General features: G+C 36.9%; 1 non-coding gene across 1 annotated transcript; it reads right to left on the minus strand.

The window, feature by feature from the left end:
- Window positions 1-12,858: 12,858 nt before the first annotated feature.
- On the minus strand, window positions 12,859-12,965 carry LOC121147591. The gene has a single exon (XR_005882410.1). It is a non-coding gene; the product is annotated as a U6 spliceosomal RNA (small nuclear RNA).
- Between the last annotated feature and the right edge of the window lie 10,743 nt (window positions 12,966-23,708).

A 23,708-nucleotide genomic window follows, 5' to 3' on the forward strand; every position in this document is an offset into this window, starting at 1 on the left:
AAAAGCTAAAAATAAATTACTGTGTGATGTGGGAATATATCCAAAGCAAATTAAACTAGCATATGAAAGAAATACAGTACACTTTCTTTATAGTAATAAAAGATCTTAGATCACCCTTAATTACATCAGTTGTTGAATGAATAAGAAGATGTGGTATATCTACAAAATGGAATATTACTCAGGCACAGAAAGAATGGAATCTGGCTATCTGTAACAAACATGAAATAACCAGACACAGAAAAACAAATGCCACTTTTTCTCTCAAATAAGAAAGTTACTATATGGGTGTAATATGACAATGACATATTATTTGGTATACAGATATTTTTAATGTTGCCTTTTTGAATTATACTTTCTGTAGTATTCTTGTTTCCTCATTTTATTGTGTGTGTTACAAATTCAAGTAGGCAAATTTGAGCTTTTATCCTTATGTTTGTTGATGATCATTTGATTAAAAGCATTAAAATTACACTAAAGAGTTTTATTAACTAAATGTTCATTGAATATTTATTGTGATTTTTAAAAAAAGCCAGGAGCTATGCAGAGGGAGGGTCAAAGTATATCCTTAAGCACCTATAACCCACTAGTAAGAAACACATAAGGAGACAGTAATGAAATCTGCCTGCAATCAAATATGCTTTGAATTTTTCTAAATGGAACAGTGTTTAAAATTAATATAAGGTAACATGTTAGAAATGATAATCCTCTCACTGTATCCAACAAGTAAAATCAGAATCTATGCACAGTGGGTTTAAATTATTGAGTAACAAGACTGATCTCTAAGAATAAGCAGTGATGAGGAACAGGTGTTGTCTCTATTTTCATTGACTTATTTCAGCAAGTTAGTCATACTGGTTTTCACCCTGGAAAGAGTGTTTTTCATTTTTATATTTTTCTTTCAAGATGAAACTCTGCAGAAATGCACTGAAGGTATTAATAAACTGAAATCTCTAGGTGTGTTTCAAATACAATATCTAAACAGAAAAGTCTCAAACCATTACCCCACATAAGTATCCTGCTTCCTTGTTTCCCATCACAATTCCCCTCCCTTCTAATAATACACACACACACACACACACACACACACACACACACACACACGCATGCACACACACTACTCTTGTATCAGTATTACACAACAACCTAGTTTTACATCCAATACATTGAGATTCACTTTTAGTGTAACTTAAACATAACATTGTTACTGATAAATAGAATACAATTCCTACTAATTTGTATGAATCCTTTTAACATAGCCCCATTTGCTAGAGAAGCAGAGAAAAGAATACGTTGCAGATTTGTGACTCTCTTTTTTAGTTCAGAAAGCTTATCAAGCAATAATTAGAGGCAAACAAAAAAGAAGCTATTTGCTATATAGATCTATGAACTGGATATTGGTGTTACAGATGCCAAAACAGTCAGAAAGACTAGCTTTCAGCTCCAGGCCCGCTGAGGAAGTTCCCTGAAGGATGAAAGGGTCCTCAAACAAAGTGGGATGCTTTAGCTGATCAAGCCCTATTTGCTCACTTTCATCTTTGCGATGCATGGAAAAGGAGCCCCTTTCCTGCCAGCTCTTGGCATTGCAACCAGGGAGAGACATAAAGAGAGTCAAGGCAGAGGCCAGTACAAAAGGGGAAGTGGTTAAAGGCAGCAGCCTATTCCCAAAGAAACAAAGGTGCTGGCAGGAGATGTTAACAAGGAAGAAGCTTGGGCCTCCATGGTAAATAGAATGGCAATGGCCTAATAATAAACTTGAAACACACAAGTGAGGATGGCTGCATGCAAAGTGGGAGAAACCTTCCAATTACTGCTCTAGACAGCCCTATTAATCCTCAGGAGCTCCCCCGACAAGTCTATTCAATTTTCCCTCGATGTGTTCTGTCTAATGGGAGCAGTATTATGCCTGACACTGAGGGTAATTACCTCATGAGAATTTTGCATACAGAAAAGTAAAGTCTTTAATTTTCTGCAGGTGTCTTGGACACATTCTGCATAATTCTTTGCCCTAAAATGAGGTGCACATTCCTCTTCTGCAAAGCTGTTTTCAGACCTAAATGGTTAGCATTTGAAGACTAAGTAATAATCATTTGTCTTGCCCATTATGGAAAGTAGTGTATTCTCTCTTCATCACATCATAGGTATCATTCATAACTTCAGCAAGCCTCAGAGTGTGTGTGTGTGTGTGTGTGTGTGTGTGTGTGTGCATATTTGTAATATTCCTCTGGGTCACAAATATTAACAGTATGAGTAACTCTGCACAGTAGTTACAAGACTTCCAACAAGACCAGAACCCTGCAGGGGAGCGTTTAACTGTTTACTCTTGCCAGTTCATGAAAATTGGGAACAATGAAATTGTCTGGGGGAAGAGAATAACAGATGAGGACAGTATTAAAGGCTATTTTATTTCCTGAAATGAGTATCCACGCAGTGTGTCTTATTGATTTAACCTGAAGACTCTTGGGTCCAACATAAGTGGGATACTGGTATCACATCCCTTTTGTGTGATGAAGGGAGCATCACCTGACAACAAAGATGTTGAATACATTTAGTAAAATACAAGTGGCTATGGGGGAATACTGTGGCTTTCCTTTTTAAATTGTTTTTGCAATGATGGCACAGTCAAGAGAGTATAAATAAACTATAATATAGTAAACTTCATTTAAATTAATGTAGAAAGGAGTATATACTTTTGGAGTAGATGGGCATTGCTGAGACATTCTTGCAAAAATACAAAAACAAGGCTGACCTGTTATTTTTTTCTTTCTGCAAAAAACATAAAAAAGACAATACCATTTGCTATAATATAGATTCTTTACAATTGTCTTTTCTTAAAAATCCACAGAATAACTAGGATACAAAGACAATTTTACAGCATAACTCACAGAAACAGAAGTGGTCAAACCTTTTCATTCTAAAGTGATTCTACTTCTAAAATGCTGTAATTTTAGGTTATAGGATTTTGCCTGCATGTGGCAATTAGACTGAGGCCTGAACACTGCTACTCAATGCTCATAAACAGGCCAGGCTAACTGTCCTCTTTCTTCTGCAGGTACAATAAGCATCACAGATAATTTTTGGTTAAGAAAACCTGATCATTATCTAGAAATAATTCTTTATTACAGTTCAAATTAGTAGAAAAAAACAGCACGCCTTAGGAGGAAGTTACCTTACATTTTCTTTTTGAGTGTAGGCTATAAAGCTTTAATAAACTATCATAAGGGAGTGCTGGATTCTTTATGAAGGCCTGAGACATCCTTCCAGAAACAATGAAGCATGTGCTCAGGTCCCCACCCTCATCCTTTCTTCCTTTGCAAGTCCTGGGATTTGAGGCAAGCAGTGCTCCCTGTAATTGCCAAGGATACTCTGTCCTTGGCTTCCATCATTTCCCGGCTTACTCTTGCATGCCAAGACATCCATCAAACCATCAATTATTCACTCACTGGCATGTGGTAAAACTTCACCTGAGTCTCCTGAGGTTAAACTGAAAAAAAAAAAAACCTGACATGGAGACTCATACCTGAAATGCTAACCTACAACTCAATAAGACCCAGTCACGGGGCAGGATTAGGGTTAGCCTCTAAGAATGCATGGTCTCATTCTTAGTACAAATGCCATAAGCAAAAGCAAAGGAGTTAGCAGTATTCTATGACTGCTCTTTTGCTTACCAGATGGCGTCACCAATACACCATGCTTCTGTTGTCTAGGAAGAGAAAGAACACCATGACTGGTAGCCTATTTTTCATTTAATAAATATAAAATGGTTCTTTAGAAAACCTTTTTGCACAATGAAACTTTCCCTCCATGGTCATACCATGGCCATCAAATACTGCAGTCATGTAATAATCCTATATATTTGTTGTTGCTGAAGGACTATACTACTTTAATGTGGGGAAAAGCAGTGGGAGAGATGGAAAGAGGGAAGAGGGGTAAATCCCTGTGCCTACAGAACTTTATCATGGCAAATAAATAAGAGACATCAACTTTCACATCCTTGTTTGTAAACATGTTCTAAAGCTAGTTGAATCTGTATCTAAACAATAATTTCACATAAAATGTTCACCACAGAATAATATTCACTCCTACCTATAATACTCACTGGGATTTTTTGCTTGTTTTTCTTTACTTTTGTTTTATATTTGTACATAAGGGGTTTTTCAAATACTCAAAAATTTTGGCGATTCAGAACAGACTTAGGAAAGAACATTACTTTTTACTCAAGAATTAGTTCCAAACTAATATGGATGATGGAACAAGAAAGTATACATGGGAAATAAAATTTGAAACAGATGGCAGGAAGCCCTACATAAGGAATTATACATGTGTAGATGGTCCAGCCAAAGAAAATTATGCTGGTATAAACACTGGATCCATTCAAGAGATGGTCAAAAGGATGAAAGAAGCTAGTCTGACCAATAAGTACTCACTAAGAGGCAAGAAATATTTTCAAAATCAAATTTGTGGTGGAGTGCATACAAGGGACTTCTGGCCATATACCTCCTCAGTAAGAAAGAAAAACAGAACGTGCATTATTTACCCTCATTTACATACAGTAGTTTCTGTATATATGAAATAAGACATGCTATTCTAAGGCTATGAGGACTCTGACGAATTCTTCAAGCTGGAGCATCATGCAGAATTGCACTGTCCATGGGTTCATGGCAACAGCAATAGAGGCTGAGATGAAGATTTAGAATGTAGTGCAGGAATAAGGATGCAGCGAGAACTTTATTCCCACCCAAACTGTTTCTAAATCTGAGCAGACTTATTTGCAATGATGCTAAGTTCCGACACTTTCTCCTTTACCTTTATTTCAATCTTGCCTATGGCATCTGTGTGCACTTTGCATTTCATACACAATTAAAATAACAACATGCATTAGGATACCAAAACTCCAATTAGGAAATTTTAGTAGTTTACAAAAAATCATACTTAAAGGCTAATGGAGATTCACATGTATAACACGTTACTGATGTTTCTAATCCTACTTCTGGTTAACGTAATACAAAGATGACTTTGCAGCCTGGCAGTTTAATCCGCTGCAACACAATGTCAGCCCCTAGCAGTATAAAAATTAAAAAGGGAAGTTTAGTTATTGGAGAAGAGTTTACTCATTTAGGAATGGAAGAAAAATGGAATGCTTAGTAAAGAAATTTTTATTATTTTAGATAATGTTGATGTGTTAGATACAGAAAAGAAATACAGCAGAAGAAGAGCTAAGTGAGTACATTTTGGAGTTGAGTTTGGATCCCAGTTTTGCCTTTCAACTGTAGGCATATGGCAAGCTTATGTAAACTTTCAATAGTATATGACAAAGTCATTTGATTGCCAGATATTATAGTATTTCACTGCTGATAATTCATACTGTTTTGATTTACACATGGTTTAATTTTTTTAATTAATTTATTTTTAATGCAAAGGTGACCAGATTTATGGAGAGAAAGATAAACAGAGAGAAAGATTTTCCATCCACTAATCAACAACCAGAGCAGAGTCAATCGAAAGGCAGGAGCCAGGAGCCTCCTTCGGTGCTCCCACATGGGTACAGGGTCCCAACACTTTGAGCCATCCTCTGCTGCTTTCCCAGGCCACAAGCAGGGAGCTGGATGGGAAGTGGCATGTCTGGGACATGAACTGGCATGCATATGGGCTCCTGGCAGATGTAAGGCTGAGGATTTAGCCACTAGGCTATCACACCAGGCCTATGCATGCTTCGAAAATTTTAAACTAATATGAATAGTTCAATCAAAATATCAAATTTAAAAATAAGTTTACCAATAAAAGTCCCAGTTTTTCCAAAAGCCAAGATTCTTCTCATATCCTTAAATCCTCCATACAATTATATATTCAATTTTTTTTAAACAAGCTTGCAGTTTTTTAATCTAAAAATTATTTTTTAAAAATCAAAGTTTTCTGAGCCAGCATTCCTGGCTGTGGTGCCAGCATTCCATTTTCTATCTCGGTTGCTCTACTGCTGATCCAGTTCCCAGCTAAAAGCCTGGAAAAGGAAGCAGCATATGGCCTAAGAATTTGGGTCCCTACCAACCATGTAGACAACTGGGATGAACCTCCTGCTCCCGGCTCCTTGCTTCAGTCTGGCCCAGGGCTGACAATTGCTGACAACTGCTGCCATCTGTGATGTAAACCAGCAGAGGGAAGATTTCTTTCTCTTTCTGCCTCATCTATTTGTCTGAACTCTTACAAATAAATAGACATTTTAAATGATTCAAATTTTTCATAAATGGAAACTACCATTACTTGCTATGGATGGAAGGAGAACATAAATGTATCTGTTTTGTAAACAAACTAAGTTCCTTAGTTTCTCACAGGATAACTTCATACTGTCAGGAAGTCAAGAGCTTCCACTGGCTTCTGAATTTGTTGTGCTAAAAAGGAAATTTCCAGAGTTCTGGCAACTTTGAAATCTGCATGTTAAGCCAAGATTGGAGACACAGAGAAGAGCTAATGGTATAGCTTGGAATTCCAAGACTCTTTGACTATGGACCACAGAAGCCCATCCTTCTCCAGCAACTTTAGGTTTCTGTTTAAAATTTTTGCTTATGATTACATAAGATCCACCAACGTTATGGAGGGTAATCTGCTTTACACCTAAAACTATCTTCACAAAAATGTCAATGCTGGTATTGACCAAACAACTGTGTTCCATAGTCTAGTCAAACTGACACATAAAATAGGCAGCCAGAGCTAATCACATGTAAGTCTCAAATTTTGGAAACCTTGAACATAATAGAAGGCCACTATTCATAAAACTGGTTTTGCTATCCTAAATTTTAGTTAATCAATCTTGACTCTTTAATGCTTCTGTAAATCTTGCTATATAAAGTCCCAAATAATTATAAACAAAGGCAAAAACAATTATAACTAAAATGAGAATTCCAATGAAGGCTAATTCTCCTAAAAGAAAAATTAAATCTGATTTCTCTGGCCCACACAAAATACTACAGTGTCCTACATCAAATGCCACTTGAGAAATTGGAAAGAGATTTTGGTCTGACATCATGGTGCTTGATGGCTTCCTTCCAACAACCCTAGTAGCAGTAACATTGCGAAAGTCCCTTCTGTACCCAGAAGCAACATATTAATGTCCAAAATAAATCTGATAGTACCGCATCCATTACATCAGTCATCACATTCACACCTAATTTCATTACAAAATTAAGATTGGAAGGAACTCACATTCTTGGAGGTAGTTTCAGGGAACGGTCAAAACCTCATGTTACCTGAGACACTGTGCAATAGCCCAGACTCCCCAGAGCACAGGATTTGTCTACATAGTTACATGTTCTTGCTGCAGAGATAGTTTAGCACTGATATTTGCTTGCATTTGATTGGCACCTGATAAGTGGCATGAAAGGGCACAGGTTGTGTTTTGCTTTGTTTTGTTTTCTGAGCTCATCAGTTCTCTATTTGCTTTCTGGCCAGAGGGAAAAGTTGGCTTGAGATTGTGTGTACTTGCTTTACCTACAGTACTTAAGGTATATTTATAGTGCATATACTTTTCTTGAAATGCTCTGTTGCATATTAATAAAAATGTTTCTACTGAAACGTTTAAAGTAATTTAACCCACAGATTTATAATTGGCTGTTCAGCAGCTACAAGTGAAACAATACTACATTAAAGAACCATCTCTGGGACAGGGTTGTGGAACGGTGGGTTAAGCTGTCAGCCTCAATGGTTGTTCTCCTATTGGTGCACAATTCAAGTCCTAGTTGTTCTACTTCAAATCCAACTCCTTAGTAAAGTACCTGGGAAAGCAGTGAAAGAAGGCCCAAGTACTCATATTCTGGCACCCATGTTTGAGACCAGGACAGAGTGCCCAACTCTTGGCTTTAGTCTTGCCTGGGCCCAAAGATCATAGTAATTTATAGAACGAACCAATAGATGAAAGATGCCTTTCTCTGTCTCTGTCACTGTGCCTTACAAACAAATTTAATGAATCTTTAAAAAAATACATCTTCAAGAATGCATTCAGTCAGCCATGATATTTCACAACAGAAATGAATAAACATTACTTTGCTGCAGGCTTATGCTACATGTAAATAGGACATAGTCCCTCAAAGTTCATGGTTTTAAAAGAAGGAAATAAAACAAACAATTAAATATATGTAAATTAAATATATGTAATTCTAATTCTCTCTGAAGCAGGATAATATTACAGTTAAAGCTTAATTCTACAGTGCAATTTTGTTATATCTGGGCAGTCAATATAGACTGTAACCCTAATCATTACTCTAATACTCACCACAGACTATTGTTTAATCTCACCATCATCATGACATTCTGACTGTGATCACTAACTGTAATAGATGGTGAACCTGGGGCTCCCAGACAATACCTAGTCAACCTGGTTAAGCATTGTGATAAACAGGATGACAGCCCTTCAAGGATATTCACACCCTCATTCCTGGAATCTGTGAGTGTGTTCTCTCTCCTGACAAAAGGAATTTCACAGATGTGAGTAAGTGATGAATTTCAGAAGGGAGGATTATCCTGTGCATTAAGAGGAAGGCAGAAAAATCAAAGATAGAAAAGATTTGGGAAGAAAAGTAAAGGTTCATGTTGATGTTGCAAGAAAGGGGCCTCGTGATGAGGAATGCCAGCAGCCTCCAGAAGCTGAAGAAGCCAAGAGATGAATCTTCCCTTTGAACTTCCACAAAGGACACAGACCAGTGGATATCCTGACCTCCAGTCTGTAAAATACCATGTTCTATTTCAACAGTAATGAACTTGTGATTATACAAGTTCTTTGCATAAATGAAGTCATGTCAGCCTCAATTACCATGAGTCAAATGCTGTTTAAGATTTTCTATTACCTTTATTCTGCACAAATTTTCAAATACAATCACCAACTTAATTTCCATTTTAGGAGTAGGAAGACAAAGACACAAAGAGTTAAAACAGTTTGCTGAAGATTCTAGAGTTAATCACTGACAAAGCCCGAGTCTGAACCCAAAACTCCTTGTTTGGAAGACAGCCGTTTTCTTTTTCACACACTTACAAGAGTAGACAGAAAAATGCAGACAGAAAAAAAAGTTAACGTTGAGAGGAGTCTGACACAGCTGGTCTTCGGATTGCAAATTCCAGATTCTTTCCACTGCATGGTAACACATCTCCTAGAGTAATCATTTTTTGTTGCCTTGATAAAATCTGATGTTTTGAACGAAAAGGATTCTATGAGAACAGATAACCAATAAAATATAGTTTTATTTTATACTCCATGCAAACTGAGTTATGCTGCTTTATATGGATTGATTTCACCTCACATCATGAATAATAAAGTCCTAGAAAGTGTATATACAACTTTACTTCTACAATGTCCAATTCCGCAATGTATTCCAAATAAGACTCAAATATATGCACTGATCAACATTAATCTGAATTTCAACCTCTCAGATACTATTGTTATTTAATACTTACTGCTGCCACTTAAAGATCCATTAAGAAAAATTAGAAAATGTTTTTCTTTACATTTTTATGCTCCTTTCAAATGTGTTGCCAAGATTTCTTTTACTAATTTTTATGGCTTAAGGTTTTTCGTTCACATATAAAGCATAAATTGCCTTATGTCATTAGTAGAATCACCAAGGAATAGATCTGGAAATCTTGAAGAATGTTTCAGTCCATATTCATCATGGTATAAATTGAACAAAATAAATTTTGAAGAAACCTCAGTGTTATCCATACACACACACACACACACACCTAATGATATAGCACTATAACTCTTTTCCAAGACAAAATATTTTTATGAAGAACCATCCATATATACAAAATTTCTGTGTTTTAAAAACTCCAATTTGTAACTATTTATAGTTATTAGAAGTTTGGAAGATAGGAATTTGAATAATAGACTAAAAGCACTTTGAAAACTTATTCTTGAGTGGTTTTATTCAGTGGATAAAGACATGTAAGTAACTGGTTCTCTCTATACCCCCTCTCAAGCCACTTTTATTATTCACATAAAAGAAATTGTATCCTTTTTACTGCATTTATTACAAATGTGCTCTAGAGCTTTAAGACAAGACAAAAATTAAAAGTCATCATTTTTTTTTTTTGTCGTAAAGTCAGATATACAGAGTGAAGGAGAGACAGAGAGGAAGATCTTCCACCCAATGATTCACTCCCCAAGTGACCACAATGGCCAGTACTGTGCCAAACTGAAGCCAGGATCCAGGAACTTCATCCATGTCTCCTACATGGGTGCAGGATCCCTTTGGGCTGGCCTCCACTACTTTCCCAGGCTACAAGCAGTGAGCTGGATGGGAAATGGAGCAGCCAGGGTTAGAACCGGCGCCCCTATGGGATCCAGGTGCTTTCAAGGCAAGGACTTTAGCCTAGCTAGGCCACGCTGCTGGGCCCTAAAAGTCATCATTAAAAAAAAAAATACATGTTAAAGATTTTGGAAGCTCTAAGATTGCCTGAGACTCAGCAAGTACACCTTTGAAAAAAAAAATCTAATGCCAGTGAAAAGAACTATTCACCTATGGTAATAAATCATCAATCCACAAGGAAATGTGAGACCTCCTGTTTTATGGGCTCATTGGAAAGACCTTAATACATCTAGTATTTGGTGGTATTGATTTTAAAATACAAAGAAATGTTAAAAACAATCAATTTTGCCAACTCAACTAATCAAAGATTTAAAAGTTTGTAAGTCATAGATTCCTAAGTTTCTTGAGAAAAAGAATGCACTTTGGAGGCTTGATACAATCGCTTAACCATCAGAACCCAGAAATTTAAAACCTATTTTTCAAACTTAACAACCCCTGTCCTTAAAAAAGCAATATTTTTAAAAGCTAAACAAATATTTTTTCATGTAACAGAGGCTATCAGTTTGCCGTTTCCAATTATGATTTTATACATAGAAGCTTTTTTTTCTGTTAATACGGATACTATTTTTCTTAACTCACTATTAAGGGAGCCCAGTTTTCCATGTACCTATAATGGAATTTTAGTGAATGGCCTCACAAAATTTGGTGACCACTGAGCATGTGCTAGAAAATAATATGCTGATGTGTTTTTAGAAAATTGAGAATTACACATAAAATATGTAAAACACAACATACAACATCTCAACCTGAACAGATCAATCTGCGGCTGCTTGAAAGTATAACACATTTTTTTTATCTTGCCAGATATTGTTTCTATCATCTGTATCAAATACTGTAATTGTCTAACAGTAATAAAAGGTATATAAGCAACAGCAGGAATGAGACTAGACTCTGAAAGATTGTTTTATTGGGAAACTAGATCAACAAAGAAGATCAAACCTCAAATAAATGTAAAACAGAAACCTTCATACAACATAAGGCATTGGCCATCCAACATCCCATCCAATAATTAAAATAAACTAAGCATCCATTCATCATGTTACAGAATCTGGAATTCTTACTAGAATTGTTTCTGACAGTCCTCTGAGAAATTTTCCTTTGTTCACTTGCACTTATCTCAAACCAGATGTATGATGATCATCCAGATGTATGTGGCAGAAGGTTTCAAGCCTTATTAACTTTTAACTGATGAGGTTGCCTGTAATGCCATGTAGTTGCCATTTGACTCAAGGGGATAAAGGAGTATGTTTTCAGTATTAACGATTTTCTATTAAGCATTAATTGTTTTTATTAAAGCTTCTTCTCATTTCCATACAAACATACTCTCATCACATCTCATCTGGAATCTACTTAGATAATGTTCTTTGCTTCTCAAACTTCCTATTATGATGACAGGAGTGTCCTCAGCTGAGTGGTATGCTGAAATCCAGAAGGAAAGGAAACAACCCAGGGACGGTACCAAGTCATTGGAGATGAACCCTGAATTAAGCTAATTCCTGTAACAGCTCAAATCAAAATGTTCAAAGTAGTGTTCTACGTTAAGCTCAAATTAGCGCCACCACTAAGAGACACAGTAACAAGGTCTAATAAACTACATTTGTTCACTCTCTCTTCATGAGGGTGATCCAGGCTTTTCTACAAACTATAGTCAGTAAGGAAAGAAATGGAATGAATGATTACTGCTCATGAAATGTGGAATGAAAGACCAAATTCACAATGCCCTCTGCAATAAACAGTAGATTCAAAGGGTCAAGTCCACAGTGCATCTGCACGTGTGTTCAGGGTGTTGGTCTGAAGACAGAGTAATCAACAAAGCTCATAGGTGATTTTGTACGTGAAAATCACAGGTATTCAGAAGGTTTTCCGAGGTTCCCTGGAAGTATATGACTTTTAGAGCACTTGTACCTATACAGGCCTCTTCTTTTAAAGCCCAAGGAGGAAGCCCAGCAATATGCTAATGTGGCCAAAATTGTAGAATTATGTTAATGTAAAATAAAATGGCTATGACACAGGAAGAAATTAAGAAAGGCTTTTAGTTTAGAGATCTCTGGATAACCTGGTGAGGGGAAAAATTGCAGAACATATTAAGTACATGTCTTTGTGACCTCTCAATTTATTTTTAAAAAACAAACAGGTTTATACATTAGAATCATGAAAAGGGGCTTGGTAATTAAAATACCAGTATGTAAGATAAGATATTTTGACATAAAGAATGAAATAATATTTTTATTTCATTTTATGAGACAGTTTCATAGGCTCTGGGATTCTCCCAACCTCTCTATAAAGCCCTCCCCCATATTGAATTCTTCTATATTGTTGTAGTAGTACAGTTCATATCCAGTCCTGATTCCCTCATTGCAGGCATGGACCATGTAGAAAGTCGGCATTTTATTGTCCAGGTAAATTCAACAGTTTAATTGGGAGACCATTTCTGGTCTGAAAGTAGAGCTGGCAAAATATCATCCCCTCCAATGGAAAGCCACTACACAACTTCAACAACAATTTACAAAAAAATATGGAACGCTTCACAAATTTGCATGCCATCCTTGGGCAAGGGCCATGCTAATCTTCTCTGTATTGTTCCAATGTTAGTATATGTGCTGCTGAATCAAGCACAAGAATAAAATAATATTTTAAAAACAGTTTTTCTTGGAATGAGATGAAAGGAACCTGTGGCAGCCTGCAACTAGTGATACTGCCTGAAGTGGAACCTGACAGTTCCCACGGGCTTTAAGTCAGACCTGAAGTGCTAGCTGGGGTTAGGCTACCCCTTCAACCCTGGAAAGGGAGAGCACATTGTTTTCCTCTCTGCCTCCATCAAGGCACCTGACAACCTAACAGAGAAGAAGTGCCATCATAACAAGTTGAGTAAAGGTTACTGCAGTATATATATATATGATTTCATCAGGGAGATAAATCCACAGTCACACTGACTTTGAGTATGTCCACAATGGTTGGTAGGGAGCAGATTGCCCATTTGGGCAGTGAAGCGCTGCCCTCCCCTAACTCTATGAAGGGTTCAACCTGCCAAAGCAGAACACCAATCAACCCTGAAGCAGGCAGATGCTTCCCTAAAAGACACAGCTCTGTCTACCAATGGGGAGCCTCTGGGGTTGAGAGCAGATCAGCTATTCCCTGCGACTGAGCTAAACCTATGATTCATGAAAGGCCTGGGATGTGATCACTGATCTGTGGTAACCAATAAGCAGAGTACCAAAAAAAAAAAAAAAAGACAGAAAAAGAAAAAGAAAAAAGAAAAATCAGTGCCCAGCATCTAACATAGTGGCTAAAGCCTTTGCATGCGCCAGGATCCCATATGGGCACCAGTTCTAATCCCAGTGGCCCTGTTTCTCATGCAGCTCCCTGCTTGTAACCTGGGAGAGCAGTAGAGGTCTGCCCAAAACCTTGGGACCCTGCATCCACATGGGAGACTCACAGGAAATTCCTGGCTCCTGGCTTCTGATCAATTCAACTCCAGCAGTAGGGGCCACGTGGGGAGTGATCTTCTCTGTGTTTCCTCCTCTCTGGATATCTGACTTTCCAAAAATAAATAAATAAGCAAATCTTTTTTAAAAGCAAAGATTATAAGCTAGATTGACAGCTTGAGATTTAGTTAATGTTTATAGCCGTTGTCTATATTCTTCAGACAGTGTGAAACAGAATTCACCACTATGCCAATGTCAACAATCGTAAACTGACTGCTGAAAATCATGAAGTCCAGGAGCACTGAAGATTGATCACTGCAGCAGGAAGATAGCTAGTGGCAAAGGTAAAAGTTGTATCCTTTCCATTCATATTTTTTTTTAATCAGATACAGCTTCAAGGGTATTGGAAAAAATGGAAAATGGAATTAAAAGATAAACCTCAATAAGTAAACATTTTGAAGTCCTTTGTATATGATAGCTTTCCTATAATATCAATATTGATTATATATATATCCATTTAATATACTTTATGAATAAGGATATTTCAAAGTTTATGTAAATTAAATCATAAGCTTATTTAGGTGCAAAAAAACCTTGATATCCATGCATAGTAGGATTCTTCAAAAAGTTTTTGGAAAAAACTATTTAAAAATTATAGGTAAGTTTCAAAAATTTTTGCACCAATATAAACTTATCTCTCAATTTCATTTTTACAGACTGTTATACTCTCATATCATCAGTGATACTACAGGAAAGACTGGATTACTCTTAATTTTTTCTGAGACAGATATCACAAAATTATTTTTATTTGGATAACGTGCAGGCAAGGAATATAATAGTACATACACGTACATAGATAATGAATACTAGTACATAGTCATTTAGCATGCTATTAATTAGTAACAGTAAACAGTCAATTAGTAAAAATATACTTAGGGATTCTATGATTATATAGTTTTTCAGGTTTTTTTCCCCCATGTTTTCATTTTTATTCTAAATAGTCACCTTATTCCTAAATTTTAAATTTGTCATTTAGTATTATTTTAAGATCATACTCCAGTCATTAAGCTTTAGAGTTATCACCTTGCAATTCAGAAGCAACAATAACTGACATGAGGCACCAGGAAACAATCAGGATAAAGGAAGCGTTATACAGCTTCAGCCAATAACAAAGACTAACTGATAAATATCTGTGTGTGGCTCAAAAGTCAGGAGGCCATGATGGTTCCAGAACAACTCTTTATGCAGTTCTATGAAGGGGCCTAAAACACCCTAGTAAGAGCTAACCCTTTTTTACAGTAGGAGTATTAATTCCAAACCCCACCACGGGCCAGGAAATCAGATTGTGTATTTGTGGAAGCTCCAGACTTATCAACCAAGATTATAATGAGCAAATTGTTGGTTAATATGAAAAACATCAAATAAGGTAATGACCCATAGATTTAAGATACTTATTCAATGTAATTTTAATTGGTAATGTCTGGAATACAATCCTAGACCGTTCCTTTAATGTAAGGTCAAGATATTTACTTTGTGCATCGATCACTGATTGGTAATCATTTTTTTAAACAAAACATGTTATACCAAGTCTATAATTTTGTAAGGTTTGAGTACATGTTCAGAACCAGAAATCCACTCAAAATAGATTTCAGCTTAAAGCAAGCTTTATTGGGAGCACTCCCAGGCAAGGTTCACTGGTCTGGTACAGACAGCAGGCCAAGGAAGTCATGCCCAAGGAACATAAGGTGTTGTTTTCATTAGGGAGCTATAGAGGTGGGGTTTGGGTATCAAACGAATATGTCTCCTACGGTGTTACAGGCTCCCTTCTACCTTGGTAGATTCAAGTGTCATTACTGGCCGAGGAGGAAGCTGCCTTCTCCTGGTGCAGCCTTATCAACCACCCTTCTCAGCCTCCTCTTAGGACACCACTCACCCACCCCAGCTGGGCCTTACAGATTTCAAGTTTACTTTCTTGTTAAGTTAAATGAAAATTGAAAGACTTGTATGTAACAACTTGCTTGCAGAATCTCCTTAGTGTGTAGGATTTTTTTTTAACGATTTATCATGGTGTGCTCTATCTGAAGTTTCCAATTTGCAGCCAGTTCAATTCACACAGCTGGTAATTTCATAAAGTTCATTTGTGATGCTCAAAAAATATAAATTTTTGTATGACTTGCATCTAATTTTATTTTTAGTACCTTGACTTTATCATCTTTGAAGCACAATAAATTTGTCTTTTTTGGAAAAATGGATCTTTTTAAAGTCTTACATAGACGCTAAACAAATCTGACAAAAAACCACAACCTTCATCAGCAACATTAGTGGAATCTGTGAAGCGCCACTCAGACTCACCCTCCAAATTAAAAGAATGATTCTCCAGGTTTCTTGGAATATCGTGCAGACAACCCTCAGTCACCAGCTGGCCTCAGGAATTGCCCCTGTTAAATAAAAAGCCAATTTTTTGGGCAGCCCATTGACAGGTCTGTTTCACACAGGACAAAAATTCTTGCCTGTTAGCTCCAAACCTGGGATATCTCTATAAGGTCATTATAGACTCAGAAAAACTTGAGGAGGTAAACCAAAACTTTTCTGATACTGCTTAGGTGCCCAGTTCTCCTTCAACACAAATTTGCTTCTTCCTCTCATCCTCTGCATTTGTTGATAAAAAAAAAAAATCCTATAATAAATTTCCAAGGTGCCAATTTCTCTCAGAATTGTTTCTTAATGACTTCAACTGCAAACTAAACAACTGATTCTTGATTTGAACATACCTGAAAAACTCATAAAAGCAAAAGTGTACAAGAGGGAAATAAGATGGACCGAAGGAAGTTTGCATGGTCCACAGCATTTGTTTCAATGAGAACATCGTGTGGCAGCTCAGTTAGACAGTCACTTGCAAGAACTACTGCAGATCTTGCTCATCTGTTTTTATACCCTGGCCAGGACTATCTACAGAATTATAGGAAAGGGAGCCAATATGATAAATTAAAAAGTTTTCTCTTTATAAATCAATTAAAGATGGATCAAAGTCCTAAGTTCTAAAGACTATGCAGCTGCTAGATAAAAAATACAGAGAAACACAACAAAACATCAGTATGGATGATGACATTTTCAATAAGACCTCCAATGCATAGAAAGCAAGAGCAAAACTAAAGGGATTATCCAATTCAGAACTTGTGAACATCAAAGTAGACACCCCTTCATTAGAATCAGGAAACATCCAGGAGACTGGGAAACAAATAATTGTAAGCTACCTATATGAAAAAGGATATATCAGTATTTTATAAACAACTCAAAAACTCAACAATCTAAGCAAGAAAAGTACAAAAAAAGACCTCAATAGTATTCCCAAAGGAAAATGTACAAATGGCCAACAAATATATGAGCACATGATAAACATTATTAACTATCAGGAAAATGTAAATCAAAATCAATGAGCTATCACCAAACCCCTAGCAGAATGGCTATTACCCAAAAGATAGTAACATATGCTAGGGAGGACACAGACTAAGGGGAACTCTCTTTTTTTTTTAAGATTTATTTTTATTATTTTTTTATTGGAAAGGCGGATATACAGAGAGGAGAGACAGAGAGAAAGATCTTCTGTCCAATGATTCACTCCCCAAGTGAGCACAACGGTCGATGCTATGCCAATCCAAAGCCAGGAGCCTCTTCCAGGTCTCCCACGCGGGTGCAGGGTCCCAAAGCCTTGGGCCGTCCTCGACTGCTTTCCTGGGCCACAGGCAGGGAGCTGGAAGGGAAGCAGGGCTGCTGGGATTAGAACTGGTGCCTATATGGGATCCTGGGCGCATGCAAGGCGAGGACCTTAACCACTTGTGCCACCACATCGGGCCTGAGTAAGGGGAACTCTTACACATAGTTTACATAAAGGTGAATTGTGTAGCCACTGTGGAAAATAGTGTGGAAATTTCTTGGAAAACTACAAACAGATTTGTGATATGATCATTCAAACCTATTACCAGGTATATATACACAAAAGACATGAACACATTGTATCAACGGATACTTGCACCACCATGTTTACAACTATACTATTCACAGTAGCTTAAATATGGAATAAACCAAGATGTCCATCATTTAGTAAATCGATAACGGAAATATCACTCAAAGAAGAAAAGACAGGGATCGGCTGCCTCTCATGAACACAAAGGACAAATAAGGAGTGGGGTTAGTCATTCCACAAGGTAGCCTAATTTACCAGCAAGGTTGTCTGTTCTTTGAAGAGGAAATCGCCTAGTAGCCCAAGGACAATTTGCATTATTATAATGTGAATCTCACCAGAAGTTATGTGAGTAAAGATTTCTTCAAATTGATTTTTGATCATTTTACTTTCCAGACTTATCTTTCTAATAAAGAATTTAAAAGCAGAAGGCATATATTATGGTAGAAAACCACTGCAATGTTAAGAAAGTGAGTAAATTCAGAGTATTTGTGGAGTTAAACAGCATATTCAACAAGAAAGGCACAAAATTTTTAAGAGAATTCATTTAATAATGAGTGTACTGAAAGCTGCTAGTAAAAAGAAACCAGGGTTAGGCATGTTTTGCTTCACGCTCTTTGAAAAGACAACATAAGAACCCCAACAAAATATTTTGTCTGTCTACATGAGGGATCAGGGAAAATCTTAAAGCTGAAGTTTCATATTATGACAGATACCATGAATGAATAAATCAGTACATATTTTGCTTATAATAAACTTGGAAGCCATTGCCAATTAAATCCTTAAAATCACTGTTTTCTGGTTTTATCAGGAAAAATCTTTAGGATCCATCCCCTCAGGTGTAAGCAGATCATAATATATAAATCTACTTAGCTCCATATTCTTCTACAATTAGAACATAGACACTAAAATCAAATAAATATCCCCAGAGTGCAATATAGCATTTTTGACTCTGCTACAAACTGTAGACAGTACCATCAAATGTCTATCAAATTAAAGTAGGAGTCATAATGAAGCCAGATCATCACCACATATATTTATTTAGTTGAACAAGACAGCCTACATAAGCAAAGTAATGAGACCCATAAACACATAAGCACTAACATGTATTTTGAAAAGAAATTCCCCAAGGGTTCAGCTAATTACTACTTTAAAACAACTGCCTAGATTCAGAAGCCAAACTAAAGATGAAACCAGGGGCTACAGCCATATTATTTGCCTCTTAACACTACAGACAATGTGTCTGTGGTTACTGTACGCACAGAAGAGTAGCAAGCATCCTGCAGAGAATTCTGTAGAGGTTGATGGTTTGAGAAATTGCAGCTGCTTTCAGAGGGAGAAAACAGCAGATTAAAATTTCAGAATGCTTTTGTTGTTGGTCATTTTGTACTTGTGAATGGAAAATTCAGCCTCTATGCTCTACACACACACACACACACACACACACACACACACTGATGCAATCATTACCAAACCATGATGAGTGTGGTTTCTGCAAGTCAGATGTTCTCCTGACTCTTGACTAATTTAGATGATTGAAATAAAGTCAGACATCCACTTTGCACTATAAAGGCAAAAAAACAAAGTTTTATATATGATTCTCCACACAATCAAATAAAGTTGTATATATGTAATATGCTTGGGACAAGTAAGGAACTTTTCCACATTAATATCCTTTAATTTTCACTTTATTTCAAAATAAGGGGAAAAAGTTCCTTGTGGGGAAAGAGGAAAGAAGACACATGAAGCAGACAGAATAGGGAATACAATGCAGAGAGAAGCAAAAGACCATACATTTGGGAGCAGTGCATCAGCTCCCCCCAAAGGCTATAGCTCTGATGGAGACGCTTACATTCTCCTGCATTGTGCACTGTTCACAACACAAAATGCCCACAAGTATCTCTGTGTTTGTCATGTGCCCTTCAAAATGGCCATCCATTGTTCTCCCCAGCCAACCTACCATCCAAAGAAGCTCAAGGGTGATGCCAAAGCCATCCCTCCGTGGAAAATTCAAAGATGAATTAAGTCATCTACAGTTTCCTAACAAAGCCCTCCTGTATCATATTTTGATGCCTTTTTTGCATCCTGTTCATGTTTGGGATGCTGGGGAGGGTTCCATCCCTTTCAGATAGGTCTTATCCTTGTGAACCTCACTTAAGAGTTAACTGACCTGCACACTTCATTTGCCTACTTTAACCCATGAGTAACCTAAACCTACTACTTTTGATGTTATATGCACTTTCCAATACAAGTTTGCATTTTCCTCTTATTCTGTCTTACTAGCACATGATCATGAGTTTTGTTTTGGTTTCGCTTTTCTAAGGTCAAAGAATGAGATTTACTCTTTTCTGATCTCCACTGCTTAGTACAGTACTTCCCAGGCGATGACAGATGAATAACTTTGGGCTCACACTAGTAGTTCTGCGCTTCTCTTTTAGTTTGATTTGGATAAAGAGGTATCTGTTGAGGCTGATAATTCCTATGGACATATACCACCTCACTCCCTGATATTTCTGATCCAACAAGATTCATGTATAAGTGACAAGGTACAATTCCCAAGAACATAACTGACAAGTTTCCAAAGTTACCCCACAAGGAGTACCCTCCAAATCACTTTTTTGCATTGAGATCACAGAGTGTCATATGACTCTCATTTTCAATTTTTATCATCCTTCTAGATGAGCAATCTAGTAGATTAGCTTAGCAGTTTCACTTTCTCCATACATTACTTCATAAAGTACATGTATCCATTGTCTAAATGGTTCCTATAGCCTCTTAAAGGAGCATTCAGCCTCAAACATATATTAACACCCCCCCACACACACACACATATACACACACAAATTTTCCTTGAAATGTCTTAAAATCTACTGGAACTGATAGCAAATTAGATCCAGAATACAAATATAGTTCCATAAATAAGTGCCAGATTAAAAAAGATTATTTTCTTTTTCAATTGGGAATCCTTTTTAAATTTTTTTTAATTTTTTATTTTCCATGTTTTATTTACCATGAAGAGAGCTCCAGGAGTTGTTTATACCATATGTTTTCATTATTTCTTTATATGTTACTTCTTTTTTTAATGTATTTATTTTCACTGGGAAGGCAGATTTACAAAGAGAAGGAGAGACACTGAGAAAGATTATCTGTCCACTGGCTCTCTCCCCAGGTGGCCATGGCTACAGAAGAGCTGATCTGAACTTAGGAGACCTGAGCTTCTTCTAGGTCACCCATTGGGGTGCAAAGTCCCAAGGCTTTAGGGCATCCATTACTGCTTTTCCAGGCTACAAGCAGGGAGCTGTATGGGAAATGGAGCAACCAGGACACAATCTGGTGCCCATATGGTTCCCACTTCTTGCAAAGTAAGGCCATCACAATGGGCCTAATATGTACTTCTTTTAGCTTTATAATACACACATAATCTCCTGTTCAATCATCTACTACGCAATTTAATATTAGTAAATTACTAGTAGGTAGAAACAATAATTAAAAGGAATTCTAAACAAACTATATGACCTACTGGCTTCCTTTTATGCTCTCATTAGCAAAAAATTTGCACTAGTTTAAAAAGTTTTCAGCAGCATCAAGCTCTTATTTTGATAATATTGTAGTATTCACTTAGCACAACCTTCATTCTCCCAGTGAAATTCTTCCTTGGTTTTACATGATAGTAAAAGCCCAGATAAAATGAGTATTAGCTATATCCTCAGTATCTAGCCTCTGAGGTTTCACAATGAGCAATGTTGAACATAAGAAAATTAAGAGATAGTGTCACGGGAAGAACAGGATAGGACTTCAGCAACACAGAGTCCTGAAATCAGACTGCTGACTTCCAAGTTTTGTAACAATTGCAGTTGCTTAACACTCGGGTCCTTTATCTATAAAGTGAGAATGATAACAATAGTACTTATTTCACAAAGTTTTGTGAGGGTTAAGATTAAATCAGAATATATAGTCCTGAAATATTTATGTTAGTACTAGGCATGAGGTAAGCACTTTATTTCTACTTCATATATTATTGTCAATTATGTTCCTGCCAAAAATGTGAATATGTATTAAAATGCTATTAAAAATTACTAAATGAGATACCCTATGACTAATGTCAACTCTGAATAATTACCTAGGCAAAAGCAGACCACAGATCTTGATTTATCTTTAAGGTTACCTGCCTTGATTTTCAATCTAGAATAAAAGCAAACACAGATATATACTATTAAAATAAACTGGGCCCGGCATGGTAGCCTAGCAGCTAAAGTCCTCACGTTTCATGCACCAGGATCCCATATGTGCATTGGTTCTAATTCCAGCAGCCCCACTTCCCATCCAACTTCCTGCTTGTGGCCTGGGAAAGCAGTTGAGGACAGCCCCAAGCCTTGGAACCCTGCACCCACATGGGAGACCTGGAAGGGGCTCCAGGCTCTTGGCTTCAGATTGGCTCAGTTTCCGGTCGTTCTGGCCATTTGGGAATTGAATCAGTGGATAGAAAATCTTTCTCTCTGTCTCTTCTCCTTTCTGTATATCTGACTTTCCAATAAAAATAAACTAAATCTAAAAAAAAAAAAAGGTTTACTCCTCTCAGTTTAATAATACTCAAGTTATAGCAAGTATAATTAATAAATATGTATTTTATATCTGCTGCTATATCAATGGTTATGAATAAGCAGTGATGCATTCATTATACACTATTACTCTGCTGAACAAATGTAGAATCCAGCTGGTATGAGAAACTGGTAGCCAAGTGACAAATACTATCAAAAATATAATGGGAATTTAAAAAGAGATCAATCAGTCTGAAACAGAAGACTGTACATTTAATAGAATATCCTTCAGTTAAGCTTGGAATGGTAGAGAAATTTTAAGTAAAAAAAGAAAAGGGAGGGGACCTCCCAGGTAGAGGACAGCTTGAGCAGTAAGCAAACATGTGCAAGTATGCCCTTCTTGTCTAGGATTGAGTGACAAAGTCACAGGATGCATTGAAGGGACTGCTGGTGAAAGGCCATTATCAAGGCCGCTGACTGAGGTTAGATTTAATGTTGTCCCCTGTCCTGTTGAAATTGGAAAAGATTTTCCATTTTGTATGACAGGGAAAGAGATGCTTTGATACATGACACACTTTAAAGAGTTGTCAAGGCCCTCATGGAAGAACCTCAAATACCATCAGTTCTCTGGATATATTGTGCTCTGGGTTTTTTTTTTCCTTCCTTCTTGTTAAACTACTATGCACATTTGCATGAAAAGGGGATTTTGGTTTCTCAGAGTTCATCTGCTCCAGTAGCCATTTACTCTTCACTTCATTGTCACTCATCTCCTCAGCAAAGAGAGGGTGACAACTGGAAACAGAGAACAGTAGCAGGAGCAGACAAGCTCCCAAGGACCAAAGGCTTTGTTGTCATGTAAATCAACACAGAAATAAAAGGGAAGAGAAGGACAGAGAATAGGTTTTAGAAGCAACCAAATAAAATTATTTCCATGGGGTCAGCTGTGGCTCTTTAATATTTATCAGTGCCACAGTTCTTTCTGCAACAGTAATTCACCTTCATAAAGCCCATTTCCACATAGCTTATCCGTGGGTATTGCAATCACAGTGATATTCCATTCCTTAAGAAATCACTGGTAGTGTCTCTCCTGGCTTCAATATGCTGCACTCGTGCTGATGGAAAAGATGAGCAACACAAAAGAGAATAGATGCGAAGAGAAACATCACATTTTTCACAAGGAAAATTTCTGTTGAGTTGTGGATCATATTAAGGATTTCAAGCTTTAAAATTGGAACTTATTATCACACTAACTCAATATATCATGAATTTGTAGGAATCCATACACATAGGAACAAAATGGGAATGAATAAAGTCTGATTTGTTTTATACCACAATTCTCTTTGCACATGAGAATTTCACTATATTGAATTGTACAGCAAAGCAACATTGCACAACAGACTGTGAGAAAACCTTAGCTTATCTGTTTTCAAAGTGT

The sequence above is a fragment of the Ochotona curzoniae genome, unplaced genomic scaffold, assembly GCF_017591425.1.
Source record: "Ochotona curzoniae isolate NIBS_2020 unplaced genomic scaffold, NIBS_Ocur_1.0 scaffold_4506, whole genome shotgun sequence".
Classification (NCBI taxonomy): Eukaryota; Metazoa; Chordata; class Mammalia; order Lagomorpha; family Ochotonidae; genus Ochotona; species Ochotona curzoniae.